Raw genomic sequence first — 12,493 nt, 5'->3', positions numbered from 1 at the left:
AGGATGGATTGGCTTCTTAGGCTACTGGACACCATTAGCTCCAGAGGGAGTCGGAACACAGGTCTCACCCTGGGGTTCGTCCCGGAGCCGCGCCGCCGACCCCCTTGCAGATGCCGAAAAGTGAAGAGGTCCAGAAACCGGCGGCAGAAGACTTTTCAGTCTTCATAAGGTAGCGCACAGCACTGCAGCTGTGCGCCATTGTTGTCAGCACACTTCATAGCAGCGGTCACTGAGGGTGCAGGGCGCTGGGGGGGGCGCCCTGGGCAGCAATGATAGTACCTTATTCTGGCTAAAAATACATCACATATAGCCCCTGGGGGCTATATGGATGTATTTAACCCCTGCCAGGTCTCAGAAAAACGTGAGAAGAAGCCCGCCGAAAAGGGGGCGGGGCCTATTCTCCTCAGCACACAGCGCCATTTTCCCTCACAGAAATACTGGTGGGAAGGCTCCCAGGCTCTCCCCTGCACTGCACTACAGAAACAGGGTTAAAACAGAGAGGGGGGGCACTTATTTGGCGATATGACTATATATATTAAAATGCTATAAGGGAAAAACACTTATATAAAGGTTGTCCCTGTATAATTATAGCGTTTTTGGTGTGTGCTGGCAAACTCTCCCTCTGTCTCCCCAAAGGGCTAGTGGGGTCCTGTCCTCTATCAGAGCATTCCCTGTGTGTGTGCTGTGTGTCGGTACGTGTGTGTCGACATGTATGAGGACGATGTTGGTGAGGAGGCGGAGCAATTGCCTGTAATGGTGATGTCACTCTCTAGGGAGTCGACACCGGAATGGATGGCTTATTCAAGGAATTACGTGATAATGTCAACAGAGACGGCCGGCAAAAAAATAGTACCTGTCCAGGCGTCTCAAACACCGTCAGGGGCTTTAAAACGCCCATTTACCTCAGTCGGTCGACACGGACACTGATTTCAGTGTCGACGGTGAAGAAACAAACGTATTTTCCTTTAGGGCCACACGTTACTTGTTAAGGGCAATGAAGGAGGTGTTACATATTTCTGATACTACAAGTACCACAAAAAAGGGTATTATGTGGGGTGTGAAAAAACTACCTGTAGTTTTTCCTGAATCAGATAAATTAAATGAAGTGTGTGATGATGCGTGGGTTTCCCCCGATAGAAAATTATTGGCGGTATACCCTTTCCCGCCAGAAGTTAGGGCGCGTTGGGAAACACCCCTTAGGGTAGATAAGGCGCTCACACGCTTATCAAAACAAGTGGCGGTACCATCTCCGGATAGGGCCGTCCTCAAGGAGCCAACTGATAGGAGGCTGGAAAATATCCTAAGAAGTATATACACACATACTGGTGTTATACTGCGACCAGCGATCGCCTCAGCCTGGATGTGCAGAGCTGGGGTGGCTTGGTCGGATTCCCTGACTAAAAATATTGATACCCTTGACAGGGACAGTATTTTATTGACTATAGAGCATTTAAAGGATGCATTTCTATATATACGAGATGCACAGAGGGATATTTGCACTCTGGCATCAAGAGTAAGTGCGATGTCCATATCTGCCAGAAGATGTTTATGGACACGACAGTGGTCAGGTGATGCAGATTCCAAACGGCACAAAGAAGTATTGCCGTATAAAGGGGAGGAGTTATTTGGGGTCGGTCCATCGGACCTGGTGGCCACGGCAACTGCTGGAAAATCCACCGTTTTTACCCTAAGTCACATCTCTGCAGAAAAAGACACCGTCTTTTCAGCCTCAGTCCTTTCGTCCCCATAAGAGTCATATCTGCCCAGGGATAGAGGAAAGGGAAGAAGACTGCAGCAGGCAGCCCATTCCCAGGAACAGAAGCCTCCACCGCTTCTGCCAAGTTTCTCCGCATGACGCTGGGGCCGTACAGGACCCCTGGATCCTACAAGTAGGATCCCAGGGGTACAGATTGGAAAGTCGAGACGTTTCCCCCTCGCAGGTTCCTGAAGTCTGCTTTACCAACGTCTCCCTCCGACAGGGAGGCAGTATTGGAAACAATTCACAAGCTGTATTCCCAGCAGGTGATAATCAAAGTACTCCTCCTACAACAAGGAAAGGGGTATTATTCCACACTATGTTGTGGTACTGAAGCCAGAAGGCTCGGTGAGACCTATTCTGAATCTGAAATATTTGAACACTTACAAAGGTTCAAATCAAGATGGAGTCACTCAGAGCAGTGATAGCGAACCAGGAAGAAGGGGACTGTAGGGTGTCCCGGGACATCAGGGATACTTACCTCCATGTCCCAATTTGCCCTTCTCACCAAGGGTACCTCAGGTTCGTGGTACAGAACTGTCACTATCAGTTTCAGACGCTGCCGTTTGGATTGTCCACGGCACCCCGGGTCTTTACCAAGGTAATGGCCGAAATGATGATTCTTCTTCAAAGAAAATGGACGACCTCCTGATAAGAGCAAGGTCCAGAGAACAGTTGGAGGTCGGAGTAGCACTATCTCAAGTAGTTCTACGACAGCACGGGTGGATTCTAAATATTCCAAAACCGCAGTTGTTTCCGACAACACATCGGCTGTTCCTAGGGATGATTCTGGACACAGTCCAGAAAAGGGTGTTTCTCCCGGAGAAGAAAGCCAGGGAGTTATCCGAGCTAGTCAGGAACCTCCTAAAACCAGGAAAAGTGTCAGTGCATCATTGCACAAGGGTCCTGGGAAAAATGGTGGCTTCTTACGAAGCGATTCCATTCGGCAGTTTTCACGCAAGAACTTTTCAGTGGGATCTGCTGGAAAAATGGTCCGGATCGCATCTTCAGATGCATCAGCGGATAACCCTGTCTCCAAGGACAAGGGTGTTTCTTCTGCGGTGGCTGCAAAGTACTCATCTACTAATGGGCCGCAGATTCGGCATTCAGGAAGGGTCCTGGTGACCAGGGATGCCAGCCTGAGAGGCTGGGGAGCAGTCACACAGGGAAAAAATTTCCAGGGAGTGTGATCAAGTCTGGAGAATTCTCTCCACATAAATATACTGGAGCTAAGGGCAAGTTACAATGCTCTAAGCTTAGCAAGACCTCTGCTTCAAGGTCAGCCGGTATTGATCCAGTGGGACAACATCACGGCAGTCGCCCACGTAAACAGACAGGGCGGCACAAGAAGCAGAAGGGCAATAGCAGAAACTGCAAGGATTCTTCGCTGGGCGGAAAATCAGGTGATAGCACTGTCAGCAGTGTTCATTCCGACGCCCGGGAGAGTGGGGATTTCATCGGGAAGTCTTCCACATGATTGTGAACCATTGGGAAAGACCAAAGGTGGACATGATGGCGTCCCGCCTGAACAAAAAACTGGACAGGTATTGCGCCAGGTCAAGAGACCCTCAGACAATAGCTGTGGACGCTCTGGTAACACCGTGGGTGTACCAGTCAGTGTATGTGTTCCCTCCTCTGCTTCTCATACCCAAGGTACTGAGAATTATAAGACGTAGAGGAGTAAGAACTATACTCGTGGCTCCGGATTGGCCAAGAAGGACTTGGTACCTGGAACTTCAAGAGATGCTCACAGAGGACTCATGGCCTCTGCCGCTAAGAAGGGACTTGCTTCAGCAAGTACCATGTCTGTTCCAAGACTTACCGCGGCTGCGTTTGATGGCATGGCGGTTGAACGCCGGATCCTAAGGGAAAAAGGCATTCCGGAAGAGGTCATTCCTACCCTGGTCAAAGCCAGGAAGGAGGTGACCGCACAACATTATCACCACATGTGGCGAAAATATGTTGCGTGGTGTGAGGCCAGGAAGGCCCCACGAAGAAATTTCAACTCGGTCGATTCCTGCATTCCTGCAAACAGGAGTGTCTATGGGCCTCAAATTGGGGTCCATTAAGGTTCAAATTTCGGCCCTGTCGATTTTCTTCCAGAAAGAATTGGCTTCAGTTCCTGAAGTCCAGAAGTTTGTCAAGGGAGTACTGCATATACAACCCCCTTTTGTGCCTCCAGTGGCACTGTGGGATCTCAACGTAGTTCTGGGATTCCTCAAATCACATTGGTTTAAACCGCTCAAATCTGTGGATTTGAAATATCTCACATGGAAAGTGACCATGCTGTTGGCCCTGGCCTCGGCCAGGCGAGTGTCAGAATTGGCGACTTTGTCTCACAAAAGCCCATATCTGATTGTCCATTCGGACAGGGCAGAGCTGCGGACTCGTCCCCAGTTTCTCCCTAAGGTGGTGTCAGTGTTTCACCTGAACCAGCTTATTGTGGTACCTGCGGCTACTAGGGACTTGGAGGACTCCAAGTTGCTAGATGTTGTCAGGGCCCTGAAAATATAGGTTTCCAGGACGGCTGGAGTCAGGAAAACTGACTTGCTGTTATCCTGTATGCACCCAATAAACTGGGTGCTCTTGATTCTAAGCAGACGATTGCTAGTTGGATGTGTAGTACAATTCAGCTTGCACATGCTGTGGCAGGCCTGCCACAGCCAAAATATGTAAATGCCCATTCCACAAGGAAGTTGGGCTCATCTTGGGCGGCTGCCCGAGGGGTCTCGGCTTACAACTTTGCCGAGCAGCTACTTGGTCAGGGGCACACCCTGACTGAGGAGGACCGGGAGTTCTCTCATTCGGTGCTGCAGAGTCATACGCACTCTCCCACCCGTTTGGGAGCTTTGGTATAATCCCCATGGTCCTGACGGAGTCCCCAGCATCCATTTAGGACGTCAGAGAAAATAAGAATTTACTTACCGATAATTCTATTTCTCGTAGTCCGTAGTGGATGCTGGGCACCCATCCCAAGTGCGGATTGTCTGCAATACTTGTACATAGTTATTGTTACAAAAATCGGGTTATTATTGTTGTGAGCCATCTTTTCAGAGGCTCCGCTGTTATCATGCTGTTAACTGGGTTCAGATCACAGGTTGTACAGTGTGATTGGTGTGGCTGGTGTGAGTCTTACCCGGGATTCAAAATCCTTCCTTATTGTGTACGCTCGTCCGGGCACAGTATCCTAACTGAGGCTTGGAGGAGGGTCATAGGGGGAGGAGCCAGTGCACACCACCTGATCCTAAAGCTTTTACTTTTGTGCCCTGTCTCCTGCGGAGCCGCTAATCCCCATGGTCCTGACGGAGTCCCCAGCATCCACTACGGACTACGAGAAATAGAATTATCGGTAAGTAAATTCTTATTTTTTCCCAAAAGCTTTACACAAAGATGCAGTGTGACGGTCTGGTCCTTCAGAACCTGACGTACCATTTCCCTGATGTCTGGAATCTTGTCTTCTGGGAGAAACCTCTTCATATGTATCGTGTCTAAAATGAGACCCAGAAATTGAATCCTGTGTTGGTTGAAGGTTGGATTTTTTTAAATTCACGAACCAGCCGTGTAGAAAATTGAGGAGAGGTCTGAGCATTTCGGATCAGTTGTTCCTGAGAGGGAGAGCCTTGAATTAGAAGGTCGTCCAGATATGGGATGATCGCTACTCCTAACGATCTCAATTTCCCGACCATTATAGCCATGATCTTTGTGAAGACTCTCGGGGCTGATTTATAAGCCGAATGGTAGGGTTCTGAACTGGTAGCGATTCTTGCCCACTGGAAATCGTAGGTAAGCTTGATGTGGGCTCCATATCGGAACATGAAGGTACGCATCCTTTACGTCCATGGACACCATAAACTCCTCCTGTTCCAGTCCTGCAATAACAGACTGAATTGACTCCATCTTGAACCTGTAAACCTTCAGGAACTGATTTACAAGTTTTAATTTGAGGATTGGCCTGACAGACCCATCTGGTTTTGGTACCACGAAAAGATTGGAATAAAATTCCGTTCCTCTTTGAGAAGTTGGGACCGGAATAATTACTTCCGTCTGAAGTAACTTCTGAATTGCCGCTTCTAAGGCCCTCTCTTTCTGAGGACACCGAGGAAGACCTGTTGTAAAGAACTGACTGTGGGTCATTGTAGAAAATCTATTTGGTATCCCTGGGATATAATCCTGTTGACCCAGACTTCTGAAGAGGTTTCTGTCCAGGTGTTTTCCGAAACCTTTCCAGCCATGCGTCCACCAAAGGAGACCCAAGGTGAGCAGGGAGACCGTCATGCCATGGTCTTGTCGGCAGGCTTAGGTCCTGCTTTTTGGTTGTAGCTTGGGAGCGGCCTCTACCTCTGCTTCCACGAGCCTGACCTCCATAATCTCTTCCTCTGGCTCGAAAGGATTGAGACCTAAAGGAGTACACCAGTCCCGAATAATTTCTTCTGCCCGGTGGAGTGGTCCTAGGATACGTGGTTGGTAGAAAAGTAGACTTCCCTGCTGTTGCTTGAGAAATCCACTTGTCTAACTGTGGACCAAATAACGTCTCTTCTACAAAGGGGATCGCCTCAACTGCCTTCTTGGGAGTCAGAATCCACTTGCCATTCTCTGAGCCACAAAATTCTTCTAGCCGATATGGCCGAAGCCGTTATGCGTGATGCTATTCTGCTAGCGGCTTTTGCGGCCTGGCAAACGTATGTCGCCGACTCGCGAATATGCTCCGCAAGTCTAACTACTTCCTCCTGACTGTTATCTTCCTCTACAACCTGAACAATATGACCAGCCCATGCTACAATAGCCCTGGTAACCCAAGCACTAACAATCGTAGGCCTGTGTGATGCACCAGCCACTACAAAAATAGATTTTAGTGCTGTGTCTACCTTACGATCTGATGCATCCCTTAGTCACGTTTGGTATCAGCAAGATTGTCTTTTTTGACAATCTAGCCAGTGAGGCATCCACAATCGGCGGAACCTCCCACTTAGACATGACAGCCTTGGGTAGAGGGTAATTGGCCTCAAACGTCTTTGGAATTTTGAAGCATTTATCAGGCTCCTTCCATGCTTCTCTCATCTGAACCTGGAGAGTCTGAGGAATTGGAAAAACTGCTGCTAGTGGTTTCTGCGACTGAAATAAATGAAAACCTTGAGGTTCCTTAACTTCCTCATTGAAGTTAAGGACCTGTTTTAAAGCCTCAATAAGAGAATCTAGTCCCTTAACTTCAGAGTCCTCCTCCTGCGGACTGACGTCCAATATTGCCTCTACTGACTCTCCTTCCTCCTCATCAATTACAAGACCCTCTTCCTCCTCCTGCAGGATAAGGAGTGGTCTCTTCACTGCCTTACGCACAGTCTTTTCTGCTTGTGTGGGCGGAGTCATTCTAATTAAGCATTCCTCCATAGTCTTGGAAAACCCTGCAGCCCAAATGCTGCCTGCTGGATTCCACCATCTCTCTGGAAATATCAGCTAGGGCACCTTCCCATGAAGCTGACTAACCACTACTCCCAGGTTGGGCATCCATGCCTAAACATGAGTCACACACCCCCGTACTGCCAACATTAGTGCTCTTCTTACCGCATTTTGAACATACATAACAGGTCTTGGCTGGTGCTTTTCGACATGTTTGACATACACGCCACCAACAATCAGCAGTGCTTTCACCCTATTAAAGTAGGAAGAGAAAGACCATAGGGATATAGGGAGCAAGTGAAACTGGTTTAGATACACAGCTGGAACGAATACAAAAAAAAAAAAAAATACATTTTTAAACCAGCCTGACGTCTGCAATCCTCACAGCACCAACTGTTAAAACAGCTTGGGTTGACTGGATTGTAATCCTGTTGCTCCTCCTCAGGACCTTTCAGTAGAGTCCTTTGGAAGACAAATAAAAGTAGTTCTTTTTTTCAAGAGATTCAGCAGCAGCAAAGCTTTTGCCCAGCAGAATATATGTTGCAATCTGCTTCTCTGTGATTGGCCAGCGGAGTATCCCCTCAGAGAGCCTGTATTTGCGCGCCTTCTAAAAAAACAATATGGCCGAATTTTTAGGTTAACATCATTAACTTCCTCTCAGAGAGATCTCTGTGCGCCCTGTACTCTGAGATAAGCCCCCACGTCTTCCCTTCCTGAGCGGCTCTATCCGACGTGCCGGACTGCTAGAAATGAATAGAGCCACAGAGTCCCTGTTCCCTGCAGTGAACTCCGCAGCTAACAGCATGTACTGGTCCCTGCTGCCTCCCCCCGCGGCTACGGGCATATGGAAAAGGGGGATAGTTCTCTCTCCTGCAGCCTGACAAAACGCTGCCCTGGAGGAATACATCGTCCTGTCAGACAGCGGCTAAACCCCGGCGCCTCAGCTCTGTGCCCCTGCTGATGCTATTCTGCTAGTGTAAGCTACTCACAGTTGCTGCCGCTGCTTTCTCCTGAGAGAGAAGCCGACCCCTTCAGTCAGGTTCTTTGGGGGGTCATTCCAAGTTGATCGCTAGCTGCATTCGTTTGCTGTGCAGCGATGTGGCCAAGAAACTGCACTTCTGCGCAGGTGCGACGTACTATTACAACGGCCGATGTAGTTTCACACAGGGTCTAGCGAAGCTTTTCAGTCGCACTGGCTGCCGCAGAGTGATTGACAGGAAGGGGGCGTTTCTGGGTGTCAACTGACCGTTTTCATGGAGTGCTCGTAAAAACGCAGGCGTGCCAGGAAAAACGCAGGCGTGGCTGAGCGAACGCAGGGCGTGTTTGTGACGTCAAAACAGGAACTGAATAGTCTGAAGTGATCGCAAGCGCTGAGTAGGTTTTGATCTACTCAGAAACTGCACAAAAAAAACTTTGTAGCCGCTCTGCGATCCTTCCGTTCGCACTTCTGCCAAGTTAAAATACACTCCCAGTGGGCGGCGGCATAGCGTTTGCACGGCTGCTAAAAACTGCTAGCGAGTGATCAACTCGTAATGACCCCCTTTGTCTCTATATGTAGAAGCTTTTGCCCTCCTTTAAAATAGGTTGGCTCGGCCTCAGAACTTGTTCTTTATAAGAATTATTCTAAGTGAAACAGGAGCTCCTTTCTTGTGTGCTACACCTCCTAGCACAATTTTTCAAACTGAGGGATGGGGGCGCGTCAAGGGGGAGGAGCCGGCTGTGCATAATTTTTTTTATTTTTTTTTAGGTTAGATTGTGCCACCTCCGGTCTGCATACTTTACACTCCAACTGTATGAAGAAGTTCCAGTGTCCCCTAGTGGATGAAAGAGAAATAAACGCACCAGATATTTCATGCTGACTATACCACTTCATAATACTCAGCCCCTGACGGTATGGAGCTTTGCAATAAGTAATTAGATACAATGGGATAGCTGGGAATTGTAGTGACCTGGAACACGGTTTATTTATAAACGTACCCCTGTCTGTGACCACTACTATATTCTACAGCAGAGGTTTTCAACCTTGGTCCACAAGGCACCCTAACAATCCAGGTTTTAAGGATATTCATGCTTAAGCACAGGTGATGTTATAAGATAAGAACATCTGTCAGTTTGATTTAACCATCTTGTACACAAGCCTGGATATCCTTAAATTCTGGCCTGTTAGGGAGCCTTGAAGGCAGAGTTTTGGAAAAACTGTTCTACAGGCTTAAATGGGATGTGTTGATCCCGTCCGCCGGTAAATCATACCGAATCCGCTTAAATTACCCTAAAGTAGCCTCGGAAATAATTTTGGCAACCTGAAAGAATACGTCACTATTGAGATGACATCTCTGTGGGTAAAACACTGATTCCGATATAACATTTCTCCTTGATCCCGTGTCGGCTAGAATTTGCACCGTTCTACTACGTGAGGACCTAGGTCTGTTCATCGTCGGCCGTGATGCCTCCCAGTTTAGTGTGGAGAGCAGAATGGGCTGCAAAACGCATCATCTATCGTAGTCTACGCTTCTACAATCTGGCGGAAACCTCGCTTCAAGTGAATTCAGAAGGAAATGTGATGAAGGAAGTTTCCACGCATTCCGGCGGCCCTTTAGTGCCACCCGAGACACTGAGTCCTAATAATATCGCAGGTGTCGCCGTAATCCTCAATGATTTACAGTCACATTTTAATTCCTCTCCGGCTTTTGATCACTAGACTTTCCCTTTCTGCGAGTGCTTTTGATCTGGGAATGAGCAGTAATTACCAGCTAATTTCCATTTCTGTGTCTGCCTTTCAGTGATTAGCGCAGTAAAAGGGATTCTGGAAACGGAAGTAGATCAGAGGGAGACGTCGCAGCGAGAGTGGGAGGCAGAACTGGGGCACCGCTTTATTCCAACAGAGATAATGTTCCTTAACCTGTTAACCCGCTTTCTGTAGTCTGGAAGACGCCTTTTGCTGCTGCTGTATTTATGGCGTAGGAATAGCGTCAGAGCCTGGATCCTGTCCTTGTTGCAGAACTACAAGTCCCATAATGCTAATTATCTAAACTGTCCTTTTCTTAAAATAGTGTAAATTAATAATAATCAGGCTTTAAACCAGATGACATTATGTTTGTGCTGTATCAGTGAGGATCAGGCAGATGGTGACTGCATGCATATGTTTGATACTCCCTGTAGCAGAGTGTACCTAACCAGTAGTTAGATACATGCCTGGTGGTATGTTTTGAACCTAGATCATTTACTCTTTATTACCCCAAAACAGAAAAGGTCAAAGGTTATGAACTGTAAGCCACAAACTAATTGCGCCATAATTTGTATACTAGTTTGTGCTGCTGGATTCTAACAAAATAATTGGAAGGCCTCGGCAGTAATCTAATCACACGATCTGTTCGCCTTTTATTTCATTTGTACAAAAGTTTCCAGTAGCCACGGAAGGATGACACGTTATTACATGCATGGTTTGGTACACATAATAAAGATGTTGTTCTGTAGCATAAATACATAATTTTGCATTCACATCTCAGGCACTCTGCGCTGCCTGACGCTCGTTGTTTAAACAAAATCACAATCTCCCTTTAGCAGCGTCTTGCAGAACGCGCACAACACGAGTTCGGGATACGAGCAAAGCTTAGTGTTACGGTTTTATCTCTGCTTGTAAACTGCTGTGTAAGAGTGGCCACGCCGGGCGGCTCCGGTAACCTGATCGGCTTCTGGTTTGGTCTCCTCCGCCTAGAGAAGGCTCAGCCTTGAGTGACCCTCTTCTACCGTGGCTTGGCATAACGGGGCTGCACATGGCCTGATGGAGATATTACAGCACTTGAGGCGGAGGAATCATTACCAAGCTTAGACAAACCGTGGCTTTCCATCTGTTGAACTACAACTCCCAGGATACCACAATGTTCCGCAGCAGCCAGAAAGCACCATTTGCCTACTGCTTGATCTATTCAATGTAACAGCAAAACTAAACAATTATATATTATGATCTCTATAGAACGTTTAATATCACTTACTGAATGAAAATATAAAGTAGGACTGTTATTGTTAATTAAAACAAGTTTATCTGTTAATGGAAGATGTATTAGGGTCTGGCAAAATAATATTCTGTCACTTGTTACTAAAGAACAGCGGTGGGGTTATACATGACTAATATTCATAGATAGGCAAATGATCTGCTGCTTCACCCATGGGTCTTCAACCTGCGGCCCTCCAGCTGCTGTGGAACTACACATCCCAGCATGCCCTCTCTCAGTCTTAGCATGCCTTAATAGCAAAACTGGCAGGACATGCTGGGATGTGTAGTTAGACAGCAGCTGGAGGGCCGCGGGTTGAAGTCTATGTGTGGAAGCAAATAAATGTTGACTGATACATAAGCAATAAATAGTAAGCATAAAATAAATCTGCACTTGCAGCAGCAGCATTCCCCACCCAGTCTGTGCAAGTCCTAAGCAGTAAGGGGGGAAGAGGGGGTCCGGGCGGCTGGCAGGATGTGCACAGAGGAAGTCACGTTGTGTATATGGACAGAAAGGCAGTCACGTGACTTCCTCCGCACGGTAAGATTACAGCTGACATAACAAGAAAGTCACAGGTGGCTGTCGCAGCTCAAACAGCCGCCAAACTTCAGCTAAAATAAAGTATCTGAACATTAACAACAGGTGAAAGTTCCCATACACAGGCGCAATTGCATCTACCTAGCACCGGCCAGAAACAGCTAATTGTTGATTGGTTTCTTTGGGGTTAGTGCATATTCTAGTAAAGGTTAGTAAGTAGCCCTGACCGTATAGGATAAGTGCAAGCAGTTCGTTGTTATCGGCTACTTTGGCACCGTACGGTTACACTGCCCTTCAATAAACCTACACAGAGTCAGTGGTCACATTAGTCAGAGCTTTCTCACACTGCGTCACATTCTACAAGTTCCTCTTATGGGTTGTGTCTATCTCCCCTTCCGTAAACGTAGCCTCAGAGGGTATCAGACCATGTGACCCGTGACGGCAGGGGGAGGAGCAAGGTGCAGAAGATGGGACCCAAAGTAAACCATCGCAGGCTCTCCACGCTTCGGGCTTCGCATACCACCAGGTTACTAAGTGGAATAGCTGGTGACGTGGATAGTAAAACTACTAGCCCACCCTTGCACCTGCTGTCAGGGGTGAAATGGTATGTCCCATAGGTCACGTGATCTGATGATGTCAGAGCTTACATTCAGTGAAGGGGTTCTAGCAGTTACCTTCCTTCAAATCTATACCACACCAGGAAATATCTATACGGATGGAAATCACTTCCAGGTCAGCAGGTCACCTGCCAATAAAAGGGACAATATGGCTGACCCACTGCCCCATGGAAACATTAGTACAATGAAGCAGAGAG

The 12,493-nt window shown here is 47.6% G+C and overlaps 1 protein-coding gene across 1 annotated transcript in view; it reads right to left on the bottom strand.

Moving 5' to 3' along the window:
- Positions 1–10,839: 10,839 nt before the first annotated feature.
- The window catches only part of RBSN (rabenosyn, RAB effector), a 47,837-nt gene continuing 46,183 nt past the window's right edge, over positions 10,840–12,493 (bottom strand). Inside the window, exon 13 of the mRNA XM_063941233.1 lies at positions 10,840–10,928. The gene's annotated coding sequence lies outside the window, so the exon portion shown is untranslated. The remainder of the gene's footprint in view (positions 10,929–12,493) is intronic.

The sequence above is a fragment of the Pseudophryne corroboree genome, chromosome 9, assembly GCF_028390025.1.
Source record: "Pseudophryne corroboree isolate aPseCor3 chromosome 9, aPseCor3.hap2, whole genome shotgun sequence".
Taxonomy (NCBI): domain Eukaryota; kingdom Metazoa; phylum Chordata; class Amphibia; order Anura; family Myobatrachidae; genus Pseudophryne; species Pseudophryne corroboree.
The sequence above is the reverse complement of the archived record's forward strand: the minus strand, read 5'-3'. Positions and strand labels throughout refer to the sequence as shown.